At 43.1% G+C, this 16384-nt stretch overlaps 1 pseudogene; it reads left to right on the top strand.

The window, feature by feature from the left end:
• The first annotated feature begins 1524 nt into the window (after positions 1 to 1524).
• Positions 1525 to 8437, top strand: LOC135547891 (H-2 class II histocompatibility antigen, A-K alpha chain-like; annotated as a pseudogene).
• The last annotated feature ends 7947 nt before the right edge of the window (positions 8438 to 16384 follow it).

The following is a 16384-nucleotide window of genomic DNA, read 5'->3' as shown; positions in this document are numbered from 1 at the left end:
GGACACTATGGCGTTTTCAATAATATCACGTGTTGGGGTGTGACCTTGACATAAGAGCTTATCAAGAAATGTCCTCTGTTGTGCACACCCTGATATCCCAAATATGTTTTTCACCTACTTTTCACCCATTGACCTTAATGGCAATTACAATCAAATATAAAAGATATACATATATAAATATATATAAATATATATATATATATATATTTGTGTGTGGCTCAGTCGGTAGAGCATGGCGCTTGCAACGCCAAGCGTCGTGGGTATATGGGGCCACCCATATGTAAAAGTAGTGGCCCCAGCCGACTTGTAAGTCGCTTTGGACAAAAGCGTCTGCTAAATGGGATATATTTATTTTATATATTTTATATTTAAAAATATAAATGTATGATGTAAATAAGGTATTTGTGTTTTTCATTTGTAATACATTTGCAAAACATTCTAAACCTGTTTTCACTTTGCCGTTATGGGGTATTGTGTGTAGATCCATGAGGAAACAAATTAATAGAATTTTAGAAAAATGCTGTAATGTAACAAAATGTGGAAAAAGTCAACGGGTCTGAATAGTTTCCGAATGCACTGTAGATATGTGTAGTTTCTAGGCAACAGCATATAAGATAAACAGAGTACCCACTGTGACTATTAAAACCTACCCTAACCAGCATTGTTTAAAGTGGCTAGTGATATATTTTACATCAATTTCCATCAATCCCCATTATTAAAGTGGCTGGAGTTGAGTCAGTGTGTTGGCAGCAGCCACTCAATGTTAGTGGTGGCTGTTTAACGGTCTGATGGCCTTGAGATAGAAGCTGTTTTTCAGTCTCTCGGTCCCTGTTTTGATGCACCTGTGACCTCGCCTTCTGGATGATAGCCTATGCAGTGGCTCGGGTGGCTGTCCTTGATGATCTTTAAGGCCTTCCTGTGACATCGGGTGCTGTAGGTGTCCTGGAGTGCAGGTAGTTTGCCCCTGGTGATGCTAGTGATATATTTCTCAATTGTGCATCTGTAAAAGTTTGAGGGTTTTAGGTGACAAGCCATTTCAGCCTCCTGAGGTTGAAGAGGCACTGTTGCACCTTCTTAAACACTGGCTGTGTGGGTGACCATTTCAGTTTGTCCGTGGCAGCAAGCCACTTTCCACCTTCTCCACTGCTGTCCCTTCGATGTGGATAGAGGGGTACAAGTCCACGATCACCTCCTTTGTTTTGTTGACGTTGAGTGAGAAGTTGTTTTCCCACCACACTGTGTTCCTCTCGAGGATCAAATTCAACTGTTGTGAGGATGTTGTTTCCTGCACCTTCATCACCTGGGGGGCTGAGCATGGCCCCCGTTGAGGTTGAGGAAGCTGTCCCTTCGATGTGGATAGTACTTCCTCTGCTGTTTCCTGAAACTTCCTTTGTTTTGTTGATTGATTGACACCACACTCCAGTGCCCTCACATCCCTCTCGTCGTTGTTGGTAATCAAATTCACTACTGTTGTGTTGTATGCAAACTTGATGATTGAGTTGGAGCGTGCATGGCCACGCAGTCATGGGTGAACAGGGAGTACAGGAAGGGGCTGAGCATGCACCCCTGTGGGGCCCCTGTGTTGAGGATCCACGACCCATCATTGCAGGGTCCGGGGTTGAGACCCAGGGCTTCAAGCTTAATGATGAGCTTGGAGGGTACTATGGTGTTGAATGCTGAGCTATAGTCAATGAATAGCATTCTTACTCTTGTCCAGATGGGATAGGGCAGTGTGATGGTGATTGCATCATCTGTGGACCTTTTGGGGTGGTAAGAAAATTGAAGTGGGCCTAGTTCATGATGACAGAAGTGAGTGCTACGGGGCGATAGTCATTAAGTTCAGTTACCTTCTTGGGTGGAACAATGGTGGCCATCTTGAAGCATGTGGGGACAGTAGACTGGGATAGGGTGATATTGAATATGTCCGTAAATACACCAGCTAGCTGGCCTGTGCATGCTCTGAGGACGCGGCTAGGGATGCCGTCTAGGCCGGCAGCCTTGTGAGGGTTAATACATTTAAATGTCTTACTCATGCCGGCCACGGAGAAGGAGAGCCCACAGTCCTTGTTAGTGGGCTGTGTCAGTGGCACTGTATTATCCTCAAAGCGGGCAAAGAAGGTGTGTAGTTTGTCTGGAAGCAAGACGTCGGTGTCCGTGACATGGCTGGTTTTCTTTTTGTAGTCCATGATTGTCTGTACCCTGCCACATATGTCTCGTGTCTGAGCTGATGGATTGCGACTCCACTTTGTCTCTATACTGACATTTTCCTTGTTTGTTTGCCTCGGAGGGAATAACTACACTCTTTGTATTCGGCCATAATCTCAAATCACCATGGTTAAATGCGGTGGTTCGCACTTTCAGTTTACTGACATTTCGCTTGTTTGATTGCCTGTTTACACTGTTTGTATTCAGCCATATTCCCTGTCACCTTGCCATGGTTCGTACTTTCAGTTTTGCTCAAATGCCGCCATCTATCCACGGTGTCTTATAAACTCACTCACCGAATCAGAGTATATGTCGATATTATTCTCTGAGGCTACCGGGAACATGTCCCAGCCCACGTGATCAAAACAATCTTGAAGCGTGAATTCCGATTGGTCAGACTAGCGTTGAATAGCCCTTAGCACGGGTACATCCTGTTTGAGTTTATGCTTTTAGGAAGGAGCAAAATGAAGTCGTGGTCAGATTTAACAAAAAGGAGGGCGGGGGAGGGCCTTGTATAAATCGGAATCTAGTAGCAGTGATCCAGTGTTTTAAACCAGCACGAGTGCTACAGGCAATATGCTGATCAAATTTAGGTTGCCTTGTCCTCAAATTTGCTTTGTTAAAATCGCCAGCTACAATAAATGCAGCCTCAGGATATATGGTTTCCAGTTTGCATAAAGTACAGTGAAGTTCCTTGAGGGTTGTCGTGGTATCGCCTTGAGGGGGATATACACGGCTGTGACAATAACCAAGGAGAATTTCCTTGGGAGGTAATACGGTTGGCATTTGATTGTGGGGAATTCTAGGTCAGGTGAACAAAAATACTTGTTCCTGTATGTTGTTACAATTATTCCATGAGATGTTAATCATGAAGCATACACCCACCCCCTTCTTCTTCCCGGGGGGGGAGACGTTTATTCCTGTTGGCGCGACGCACAACGAATCCAGGTGGCTGTACCGACATTGGTTTGGGTCAGCCTCTGGAAACAGTTCAAATGCCCTGGGTGGTTTGGAACAAAAGATCTGCTTCGGGAAAGTCGTATTCCTGGTCGCAGTGCTGGTAAGTTGACGTCGCTCTGATATCCGATAGTTCTTCCCGGCTGTATGTAATAGCCCAGAAAATCTTAAGTGTTAACAATGTAAGAAATAATACATAAAAAACAAAATAGTGCTCGAAGGACTAGAAGTGAGGCAGGCCTCTCTGTCTGTTAGAAACTAAAAAAAGTGTAAATAAATAAGTTATTAACATTCTGCTGATTTATGAAGGTTCTCTCATGAATCAAAAGTTGCTGTTGGGTGTGTGTTATTGAAATGGGTTGCTGAACCTGAAAAGCTTGTGTGTGTCAGAACCGAGATTGTTTGGAGTAGTCCAACCTGAGACCACCGCATCAAGTCTTCCTCTTCTGTTCCCAAGCTGGAGACCACGGTTTGATTAAAACCTGTTACAATGGTGCCAACATTTTGTGGCTGATCTTTCAGCGGGTGAGTGGTGAATGTGTCAAAAACCTAATGGGCCATTTGTTGTATTTGTTTGTTGTTGTTGCCTGTTTTATGTTATTTTGGCATTAATGCGTGTCTCATATGAGTTTGTAAACAATGTAAAACAGCAACAAAAAAAACATTGAGTTAATAAAGCTGCATAAAAACATGGTCTCTTTTTTGGCTTTCTTGAGTAAGGCAGCTCCAAAATGCAGGTGTTTCAGCCTAGCTCAGTGCTTTCTGTGGTGGTGGGGCAGCCAGCGGAAAATACAGAGCGTAGGGGTTGGTAATGTTCTCTAGTTTGCACTGTGATTGGCTTAGTGTTCTGTCATTCATGGGGACACTACATCACCGCCAAATCTAAAGGTAGTGATTGAAAATTCAAGCCCCTTGGGTGCTGCCATATTTACATTAGAAGTGCCCATCCAAGAAGGCTCAAGGTCATTGTCCACAGATAAAATGTCAAATCACATATGTACCGCAGCTTTGACTGGACTGATTGTGTCAACGGAAAAAATGATACTTTCAAAATCTTAGCGAGTAAACTAGCAGTCAAAATCAAATTGAATCTACTGGCAAATCATTTTCAATCCTTGTCATATGAAGAGAAATTATGAAAAGATATCATAAAAAATGTATCTGTGCTCATCGGCCAATGGACATAACATTATACAACAAGTTGGAAATCGCAAATTCAACAATGAGTGGTTTGGAAGGAATCAGTGGCTAACTGCAAGCATTGCAAAGCATTCACTAGCTTGCTATTCAGTGAAGTGGGTGTGTGGTCCAAGTCTGGGTTTAAGGGTCTCTTTTCCAAGCTTTAAAGGATAAACACTCAAAATTGGCCATTCTGTCAATCCAGCATGACTTCTGCCGTGTTCGATACAACTGGAAACTCGGAACTGGTTAATCTCAGAATTCGGTGAGTTCAAGACAGTGGTCCTAAAACTCTGAATTAAATGGCTAAATTCCACATATTATGACCAGGTGAGTCACAAAATTAATTGCAAGTGCGCATAACGTAGATTTGGCGTGATTGCCCTAGGTGTCCCAGTGTCTGTAAGGATGACTGAACTGATGACCTCTAGAGCCTTGGAGAGGGTATTCAGGACAGACGTGACAACCGTTAAAGCATGGAGGAGGAGGTGTTATGGTGTGGGGTGCTTTTTTTAAGTCAGTGACACTGTCTGTTTTGATTTATTTAGAATTCAAGGCACACTTAACCAGTATGGCCACCACAGCATTCTGCAGCGGATCAGATACACCATCCCATCTGGATTGGACTTAGTGGGACTATCATTTGTTTTTCAACGAAAACCCAAAACATTTACATTTAACATTACATTTAAGTCATTTTGAGCAGTGATACTGGCTTTGTTCTTATCCAGAGGGACTTTACAAATTGGTGAATTCACCTTCTGACATCCAGTGGAACAGCCATGCAACTGATTTACAATTTTGCATCTAAATCATTTAAGGGGGGGGGGGTGAGAAGGATTACTTATCCTATCCTAGGTATTCCTTGAAGATTAAATACTTATTGTGGGGTTTCAGGTGTCTCCGGAAGGTGGTGATTGACTCCGCTGTCCTGGCGTCGTGAGGGAGTTTGTTCCACCATTGGGGGCCAGAGCAGACACAGTTTTGACTGGGCTGAGCTCACAACTGTTTACTTCCTCAGTGGTAGGGAGGCGTGGCCAGAGGTGGATGAAAACTAGTTCAGAGCCCTTGTTTGGGTGTAGGGCCTGATCAGAGCCTGGAGGTACTGCGGTGTCAGGCAGTGGTCCCCTCAAAGCTCCGTAGGCAAAAACACCATGGTCTTGACTAAACATACATGCGAGCTGGAACTGGAAGCCAGTGGAGAAATACGCGGAGGAGCGGGGTGATACATTAAAAAGAACTTGGGAAGGTTGAACACCAGACGGGCTGCGGCGTTCTGGATGAGTTGTAGGGGTTTAATGGCACAGACAGGGAGCCCAGCCAACAGCAATTGTAGTAATCCAGACATTGGGCAGATGACAAGATGACAAGTGCCTGGATTCAGGACCTGCGCCATCTATGCTTCCTGTGTGAGGCAAATGGTCATCCTACTCTGCGGATGTTGTTTGAGCATGAACCTCCTTGCGTTAATAAAGATAGGGCCACCGCCATGATGTTGGTTTCCACGAGATTTAATAACGACCTGGGTGTTGTCCAGGATCACGCCAAGGTTCTTAGCGCTCTGGGAGGAACACAATGGAGTTGTCAACCGTGATGGCGAGATCATGGAACGGGCAGTCCTTCCCCTGGAGGAACAAGTAATCTAACAAGTAATCTAACAATTCCACAACAACAACCCAATACACACAAATCTAAGAAAGTAAAGGGATGGAATAAGAATATGACATATGGATGAGCGAACACACCATCAAGGCTGTGTAAAACTATTTTACCAAGAAGGAGAGTGATGAAGTGCTGCATCAGATAACCTGGCCTCCACTATCCCCTGACCTCAACCAAATTGAGATGGTTTGGGATGACTCGAACCAGCTTCAGAGTGAATGAAAAGCAGCCAACAAGTACTTCTTAAAAGCATATGTGGGACCTCCTTCAAGACTGTTGGAAAAGTATTCCAGGTGAAGCTCAAATAAGGTTAAGAGAATGCCAAGAGTGTGCAAAGCTTTCATTAAAACTAGCTATTTGAAGAATCTCAAATGTAAAATATATTTGGATTTGTTTAACACTATTTTGGATACTACATCATTCCATATGTGTTATTTCATAGTTTAGATGTCCCCACTATTATTCTACAATGTAAGAAAAATTAGTTTTCAAAATGTAGAAAAACATTTGAATGAGTAGGTGTTCTAAAAGTTTTGACTGGTAGTGTAGATATATTATATAAACCTCAGTTGATTAATTTGAAGTAATGTGTTTTCCCCCATTTCAGTTCATCATGAAATTCGCTTTATCTTTGGATGCTTTGAGTCAAGTGATCCTGCGGTGGGACTTGAGATTGATGGAGATGAAGTCTTCTATGGCGACTTCAATAAAAACAGTAACACGTGTCTAACCTAGTTTGTGTGTACATTATGTGTTGATATGTAGGCTACGTGTGCCTTTTTACAATTGATGTAGTTCTGTTCTTGTCTATTAATGTTCTGTATTATGTCATGTTTCATGTTTTGTGTGGACCCCAGGAAGAGTAGCTGCTGCTTTCGCAACAGCTAATGGGGCTCCTACTAAAATACCAAATATGCTATCTTTTGAGTAGGTATATGTACAGTATCTGCCTTAATCACAAATTAACGGGACAATAGGCAGTGACATTTCGAAAGTCTGACCAACTTCAATTTTTGAGTGAATAGTTTCAGGCTTTTGTTGCCCTTGAGATGCCCCTGAGAGCTCCACCTACCCCAGGGACGAGGTGGAACTGGGGGTGGAGAACACCCTCATCTGCTTTGTGAATGATTTCTTTCCCCCACCTGTCAAAGTCAACTGGACCAGGATGGAATGGAGGTGACTGAGGGGTTGTCTCTCAGTCGTTACTATCCTAATAAAGATGGAACGTTCCACCAGTTCTCCAGCCTGAGTTTCACCCCACAAAAGGAAGACGTCTACATCTGCGCTGTGGCGCACACGGCCCTGAAGGACCCCAAAACCAGGGGTGAGAGAGGACATCATATTTTTGTACATGGTTCTATACCGAACAAAAATATAAACGCAACATGCAACAATTTCAACGAGTTACAGTTCATATAAGGAAATGAGTCAATCAAATAAATTCATTAGGCCCTAATCTATGGATTTCACATGACTGGGCAGGCAGCGCAGCCATGAGTGGGCCTGGGAGGCCATTGGCCCACCCACTGTGGAGCTAGGCCCAGCCAATCAGATGAGTCCGGGTGGCTGGTCTTAGACGATCCCGCCAGGGAAGAAGTCGGATGTTGAGGTCCTGGGTTGGCGTGGTTACATGTGATCTGCAGTTGTGAGACCGGTTGGACATACATCAAATTCTCTAAAATTACGTTGGAGGTGGCTTATGGCAGAGAAATTAACATTAAATTATCTGGCAACAGCTCTGGTGGACATTCTTGAAGTCAGCATGCCAACTGCATGTTCCCTCAGAACTTGAGGCATCTATGGCATTGTGTTGTGTGACAAAACTGCACATTTTAGAGTGGTCTTTTATTGTCCCCAGCACAAGGTGCACCTGTGTAATGATCATCCTGTTTAATCAGCTTCTTGATATGCCACACCAGTCAGGTGGATGGATTATCTTGGCAAAACGAAATGCTCACTAATAGGGATGTAATGAAATTTGTGGACAAAAGTTGAGAGAAATAAGGTTTTGTGGAAAATGTCTGGGGTCTTTTATTTCAGCTCATGAAACATGGGATCAACACTTTACATGTTGCGTTTTTATTCTTGTTCAGTATATTTACTTTAATATTAAACCTTAAGTAGGAACTCAAACAACTCTGAAAATGAGACCTGAAACAAACCATTCCAAGGCAGTGTGTGATGAGTGGTTGTGTATTGTGCTGATTCTGGTGACACATCTTGTCTTCCAGAATATAAGGTCAGTGGGTCCAGTGTTGGTCCTGGTCCTGCTGTATTCTGTGGAGTGGGCCTCACTCTTGGGCTGCTGGGGGTGACTACTGGAATGTTCTTCATCTACAAAGGAAAGAGAGCCACTGAGTCTCAGGAATAAAGAAGTGAGGCACTGGACTAGAGCGATTTGAGCCATTAAGTGTCATAATCATCACATTAAATTCTGCGCAATATTGGCATATCAGTCAACACTGTACGCCATTACTCGAAAAAGTGTAGAAGGTGAATTGTATTTTTTACAAGTGTTTTTTTTTTTACAATAAAACATAAATAAATTGGGAGATACTGTAAGGTTCTGCTTTTCTTTGTAAACCTTGTGTTCTGGAATGTAGCCCTGCCTTTCATCCTTGTTCATTGATTTCTCCTGTGTTTATTTCTCACCTGGTCTCATCAGCTCCCAATTTCGTTCAGTTCTTTCTGTTTGTATGGTTGTAATTTATTGTTTGTTTTTGACTGCCTAACTGTGTTTGACCATTGCCTGCATGTGACCACGATTCCTGCCTTATGAGAAGGCTTAATAAATCCTCTTTGGGCTAGGTGGGACACTAGCGCCACGACTCGACAACATCCGGTGAAATTGCACAGCGCGAATTTCAAAATACAACAATCATAATATTAAACATTCATGAAAATACAAGAGTCTTACATCATTTAAAAGCTTAACTTCTTGTTAATCCAACAGCGTTGTCATATTTCAAAAAGGCTTTATGGCGAAAGCAGACCATGCGATTATCTCAGGACAGCGCCCCGCATACACCAGCATTAAAAACATTTTCTATACAAGCTGAGGTGTCACAAAACTCAGAAATAGCGATAAAATAAATCACTTACCTTTGAAGATCTTCCTCTGTTTGCAATCCTAAGGGTCCCAGCTACACAAAAAATGGCTGTTTTGTTTGATAAAGTCCTTTATATCCCCAAAAGTCAGTTTAGTTGGCGCGTTTGAGTCAGTAATCCACCCGTTCCACTCGTTCAACATGCAGACAAAGGAATTCCAAAAGTTACCGATAAACTTCATCCAAACATGTCAAACAACATTTCTAATCAATCCTCAGGTATCCTAATATGTAAACAAATGATCAAATTTAAGACAGAATGTAGTATGTTCAATACCAGAGATAAATAACGAAGTGCGCACCCTCATCCACGAGCTCCACAAGACTACAGTCCAACTGAGAGCCACCTTGAAAAACTACAACTACTCTGTCATTTTTCAAAAAACAAGCCGGAAACCCTTTCTAAAGACTGTTGACATCTAGTGGAAGCCATAGGAACTGCAATCTGGGAGGAATTCCTTTGAATATCCCTTAGACAAGCATTGGAATGGCCTGTGACCTAAAAACAATAAAATAGGATGGATTCTCCTTGGGGTTTCACCTGCCATATCAGTACTGTTATACTCACAGACATTACTTTAACAGTTTTAGAAACTGCAGAGTGTTTTCCATCCAATGTTACCAATTATATGCATATCCTAGCTTCTGGGCCTGAGCAACAGGCAGTTTACTTTGGGCACGTCAGTCATCCGAACTACCGAATACTGCCCCCTAGCCTTAAACATCTGCCGCGTTCTGCGCGTGAATCTACACCTTTTTCTCCCGGAGTATTCATTACAGATAGAGTACCTGTCAAAAGTTTGGACACACCTACACATTCAAGGGTTTTTTCTTGTAGTAACGAAAAAAGTGTTTATATACTGGATATATACAGCGTGGAGAACAAGTATTTGATACACTGCCAATTTTGCAGGTTTTCCTACTTACAAAGCATGTAGAGGTCTGTAATTTGTATAATAGGTACCCTTCAACTGTGAGAGATGGAATCTAAAACAAAAAGCCAGAAAATCACATTGTATGATTTTTAATTAATTAATTTGCATTTTATTGCATGACATAAGTATTTGATCACCTACCAACCAGTAAGAATTCTGTCTCTCACAGACCTGTTAGTTTTTCTTTAAGAAGCCCTCCTGTTCTCGACTCATTACCTGTATTAACTGCACTTGTTTGAATTCATTACCTGTATAAAAGACACCTGTCCACACACTCAATCAAACAGACTCCAACATCTCCACGATGGCCTAGACCAGAGAGCTGTGTAAGGACATCAGGGATGAAATTGGAGACCTGCACAAGGCTGGGATGGGCTACAGGACAGTAGGCAAGCAGCTTGGTGAGAAGGCAACAACTGTTGGTGCAATTATTAGAAAATGGAAGAAGTTCAAGATCACCCTGGGTCTGGGGCTCCATGCAAGATCTCACCTCGTGGGGCATCAATGAACATAAAGAAGGTGAGGAATCAGCCCAGAACTACACGGCAGGACCTGGTCAATGACCTGAAGAGAGCTGGGACCACAGTGTCAAAGAAAACCATTGGTAACACACTACGCCGTCATGGATTAAAATCCTGCAGCTCGTGCAAGGTCCGCCTGCTCCAGCCAGCACATGTCCAGGCCCGTCTGAAGTTTGACAATGACCATCTGAATGTTCCAGTGGAGGAATGGGAGAAGGTTATGTGGTCTGATGAGACAAAAATAGAGCTTTTTGGTCTAAACTCCACTCGCCGTGTTTGGAGGAAGAAGAAGGATGAGTACAACCCCAAGAACACATTCCCAACCGTGAAGCATGGAGGTGGAAACATCATTCTTTGGGGATGCTTTTCTGCAAAGGGGACAGGATGACTGCAACGTATTGAGGGGAGGATGGATGGGGCCATGTATCGCAAGATCTTGGCCAACAACCTCCTTCCCTCAGTAAGAGCATTGAAGATGGGTCGTGGCTGGGTCTTCCAGCATGACAACGACCCAAAACACACAGCCAGGGCAACTAAGGAGTGGCTCCGTAAGAAGCATCTCAAGGTCCTAGAGTGGCCTAGCCAGTCTCCAGACCTGAACCAAATAGAACATCTTTGGAGGGAGCTGAAAGTCCATATTGCCCAGCGACAGCCCCGAAACCTGAAGGATTTGGAGAAGGTCTGTATGGAGGAGTGGGTCAAAATCCCTGCTGCAGTGTGTGCAAACCTGGTCAAGAACTACAGGAAACGTATGATCTCTGTAATTGCAAACAAAGATTCCTGTACCAAATATTATGTTCTGCTTTTCTGATGTATCAAATACTTATGTCATGCAATAAAATGCAAATTAATTACTTAAAAATCATACAATGTGATTTTCTGGATTTTTATTTTAGATTCCGTCTCTCACAGTTGAAGTGAACCTATTATAAAAATTACAGACCTCTAAATGATTTGTAAGTAGGAAAACTTGCAAAATCGGCAATGTATCAAATACTTGTTCTCCCCACTGTATGTATATATATATGTATATATATATAATATATTTGAGATTCTCTAAGTAGCCACCCTTACCCTTGATGACATCTTTCTGGCATATGACAAGTTTTTTTAGCACCTTTATACCTAAAGTAAATGACTGCAAGTCGCTTTAGATAAATCATGTCAGACATTAGACTAATTGTGGATGTCTGAAAACATTGGAGTGCAATGTCCCTGTGATTAAATGGCAATAAGAACAATATAAAGTAAGGTTTTACTTAGTCCTGTTTCAAACGGAGTTAACTTCCCCGGTAGGCCGTCATTGTAAATAAGAGTTTGTTCTTAAACTGACTTGCCTAGTTAAATAAAGGTTACATAAAATAAAACATTGAAACTTACTCTAGTATTTACTATGGCAAATCTGTGGATGGGGGAGAGAATCAGCATAAACATGTTGTCAGAGTTAGTTCCCCTCTGAGCTTTGGAAAACTACAAGGGGAAGCATCTGCAAGGGGAGGCACCAGTCATGTGAAGGTGGAGGTGATAGTTTCATGAGATTTTGGGAAGCTAAAAATGTCGCTAAAAATCCAAGAAAATGTACTTTCAAACCTCGCTCACACAAATGTTTTTTTTGTAAGTCAGAACATTTACCTTTGAATAAGCTTAGGAATGTACCGTACTAGTCAAACGTTGTTTTTCAGTTTCTTGAAATACTTTGCAAACGTAACTCACTTTTATGTGAAAACTGAAATGGTCCTTTTCCATTTTAGTAGATGCTCTTATCCAAAGGAACATACAGTATTGAGTGCAAACATTGATATACTTTTTCATACTTGTCGCCTATGGGAACCGAATCCACAACCTTAGAATTGCATGCCGCTGCTCCACCAACTGAGCCACATCATCACAAACCACTTTTTTGTCTCAATGTACTCAATTACTGTATTGTGCATTGTTTTTCTTCATGGTGATGGAAAGTCTACAGGTACAACCCTAGAGGTCCAGCCTATGTACAACACAGTAATGTACATTTACATTAAGTGGTTTGTAAGGATGGTCAATGAATACTGCACAATACTGAATCAAAACATTTTTTTTTAAATTTGATGTGGATGTTTTGTGTATTTGCCCATATTATGGCACCTTTTGATGTACACTACAGTTCAATAGTTTGGGGTCACTTAGAAATGTCTTTGTTTTTGAAAGAACATCACTTTTTTTTGTCCATTAAAATAACATCAAATTTATCAGAAATACAGTCTAGACATTGTTAATGTTGTAAATGATTATTGTAGCTGGAAACTGATTTTTAATGAAATATCTACATACAGTGGTTTCTCCTTTAAAAGTTATGTCATACAGCTGCATTTTAACCTAACTCCTAAACCTTACCTTAACCCTTAGCCTAGCCAATGTTAGTTACCTAGCTAACATTGGCGTTAGTCACCTAGATACCTTGCGAACGTTAGCAAAAACAAATTGGAATTTGTAACATATAATACGTTCAGCAAATTGTTGACAAAATTGTATTTTTTTAACTGCATTGTTGGTTAGGGGCTCGTAAGTAAGCATAAGCATTTCACTGTTGTATTAATTGCAATTTGTAACATATTGTATGAATTGCAATTCGTAACATATCAAAGGAATTGTAAATCCATAACATATCATATACAAAATGGATAAAGAACAGCCCAAACTTAATACATACCGTAACATATCATACTAATTGGAATGTCTGGATTTATATTTACTATGTTACGTCTACCCCTGAGTCCAGGTTGGCAACGGTCCTGCTGAGTTCAAAACTGAAGTTTCCCAGCTGTCTAAAAGGGTGGTTCTTGAAACATAGCTTTAGTTTCCTCAGTGTTGTTCCACAGTTGAAAAGTTCTAACTCTGAGACTTGATCATGTATGTGCTGAATTGCTTCTCCATCCACCTGCTGCTCCTCTTCTCCTCTCTGTCTGAAGTGGGTGAGTTCAAACAATCATAATCCAAATTAGATTTGATTGCTTGTCAACAGTAAAAGAAAGTGGACATTGCAATTGGCTGAACGGGAGGCGCATTAACAGAAATCCCATGCAGCCTTGTTTACAAATTCGAACACTGGAATGTGAGATTTAGGCCTAATCTACACCTCGATTAGGATGAAAGAAATCCTCATTATTTCGTTGAATAATTTTTCACTTTGAGTAAAATTATTTCGTTAGCCTTCACTTTCCCGTTCTGAACTTCTAACGCGAGTGAGGTGGGTGTGGTTCCTTGACAATTATCGTAAGAGTAGCTGCTCAACGGTTTGGTTATGACTCCAAGGCAGTTTCACCTCCAACACCGCCAAAACATATCGTAACGACGATATCGCACGAGCATGCTTTTGCGGCACAGTCGATAGCGCGCCGTACCTCGGGCTCGAAGGTCGATGGTTCGAGACCTGCTCCCTGCTGTTTCATTACAATATGTTATGCATGTGTCTGCGATCGGCGGTTAAGGCTTGATCTGATTGAATCTAGGCATTCAATCAGATCCCATGTTCTTGCAATGAAACAACACATTTGTATGGCTAGTTATAAGCTAGTAATTTACACACTATAAAACAAGGATGGGCAATAATTATGGCTCGAGAGCCACGTCGGGATTTTGAAATTCAATGGAGGGCTGCACAAATTATTTTTGGACCAATTTCTTCAGGGGGGCATTTAATGGCTGACGGCCAGATATATCCTAATAAGTATATTTCTGAAGTGTGCATAACTTCAAATCCGTCTATTAAAAAATACTTTTACATGTCCTTTTTCTGTTATAGTTGATTCCTCAGATGAAGATTTTGCACACGGTGATGCATGGTTTTCGGTTTAGCTCCAGAGATTTACATGACGTGGAGTATATTTTAGAGCATCGTTTGAACAAGATCATGGTGGCTCAGTACAACAGCACCACAGAGAGGTGGACAGGACACACAGCATGTGGAGGGATATCTGCAGAAAAGTGGAATTAGGACCCAGATGAGATCCCCAGGAGGAGGTCATGGTGGCTCAGTACAACAGCACCACAGAGAGGTGGACAGGACACACAGCATGTGGAGGGATATCTGCAGAAAAGTGGAATTAGGACCCAGATGAGATCCCCAGGAGGAGGTCATGGTGGCTCAGTACAACAGCACCACAGAGAGGTGGACAGGACACACAGCATGGGGAGGGATATCTGCAGAAAAGTGGAATGAGGACCCAGATGAGATCCCCAGGAGGAGGTCATGGTGGCTCAGTACAACAGCACCACAGAGAGGTGGACAGGACACACAGCATGGGGAGGGATATCTGCAGAAAAGTGGAATTAGGACCCAGATGAGATCCCCAGGAGGAGGTCATGGTGGCTCAGTACAACAGCACCACAGAGAGGTGGACAGGACACACAGCATGGGGAGGGATATCTGCAGAAAAGTGGAATTAGGACCCAGATGAGATCCCCAGGAGGAGGTCATGGTGGCTCAGTACAACAGCACCACAGAGAGGTGGACAGGACACACAGCATGGGGAGGGATATCTGCAGAAAAGTGGAATTAGGACCCAGATGAGATCCCCAGGAGGAGGTCATGGTGGCTCAGTACAACAGCACCACAGAGAGGTGGACAGGACACAGCATGGGGAGGGATATCTGCAGAAAAGTGGAATGAGGACCCAGATGAGATCCCCAGGAGGAGGTCATGGTGGCTCAGTACAACAGCACCACAGAGAGGTGGACAGGACACACAGCATGGGGAGGGATATCTGCAGAAAAGTGGAATTAGGACCCAGATGAGATCCCCAGGAGGAGGTCATGGTGGCTCAGTACAACAGCACCACAGAGAGGTGGACAGGACACACAGCATGGGGAGGGATATCTGCAGAAAAGTGGAATTAGGACCCAGATGAGATCCCCAGGAGGAGGTCATGGTGGCTCAGTACAACAGCACCACAGAGAGGTGGACAGGACACACAGCATGGGGAGGGATATCTGCAGAAAAGTGGAATTAGGACCCAGATGAGATCCCCAGGAGGAGGTCATGGTGGCTCAGTACAACAGCACCACAGAGAGGTGGACAGGACACACAGCATGGGGAGGGATATCTGCAGAAAAGTGGAATTAGGACCCAGATGAGATCCCCAGGATATAGAGGTCATGGTGGATCAGTACAACAGCACCACAGAGAGGTGGACAGGACACACAGCATGGGGAGGGATATCTGCAGAAAATTTGTTTTAGGACCCAGATGAGATCCCCAGGAGGATCTTGATCATGGTGGCTCAGTTTCAACAGCACCATGAGAGGTGGACAGGACAACACAGCATGGGGAGGGATATCTGCAGAAAAGTGGAATTTTTTGGACCCAGATGAGATCCCTCAGGAGGACCACATGGTGGCTCCAGCCTAAAACAGCACCACAGAATGGACAGGACACACAGCATGGGGAGGAGATATCTGCAGAAAAGTGGAATTAGGACCCAGATGAAATCCCAGGAGGAGGTCATGGTGGCTCAGTACAACAGCACCACAGAGAGGTGGACAGGACACACAGCATGGGGAGGGATATCTGCAGAAAAGTGGAATTAGGACCCAGATGAGATCCCCAGGAGGAGGTCATGGTGGCTCAGTACAACAGCACCACAGAGAGGTGGACAGGACACACAGCATGGGGAGGGATATCTGCAGAAAAGTGGAATTAGGCCCAGATGAGATCCCTTCTGGAGGAGGTCATGGTGGCTCAGTACAACAGCACCACAGAGGGGTGGACAGTCACACAGCATGGCTGGGCCTGGGTGGAGATCCCCAGAGGAGGTCACTCAGTACAACAGCACCACAGAGA

Source organism: Oncorhynchus masou, chromosome 11 (genome assembly GCF_036934945.1).
Source record: "Oncorhynchus masou masou isolate Uvic2021 chromosome 11, UVic_Omas_1.1, whole genome shotgun sequence".
Classification (NCBI taxonomy): Eukaryota; Metazoa; Chordata; class Actinopteri; order Salmoniformes; family Salmonidae; genus Oncorhynchus; species Oncorhynchus masou.
This window is presented reverse-complemented; position numbering and strand designations above follow the sequence as displayed.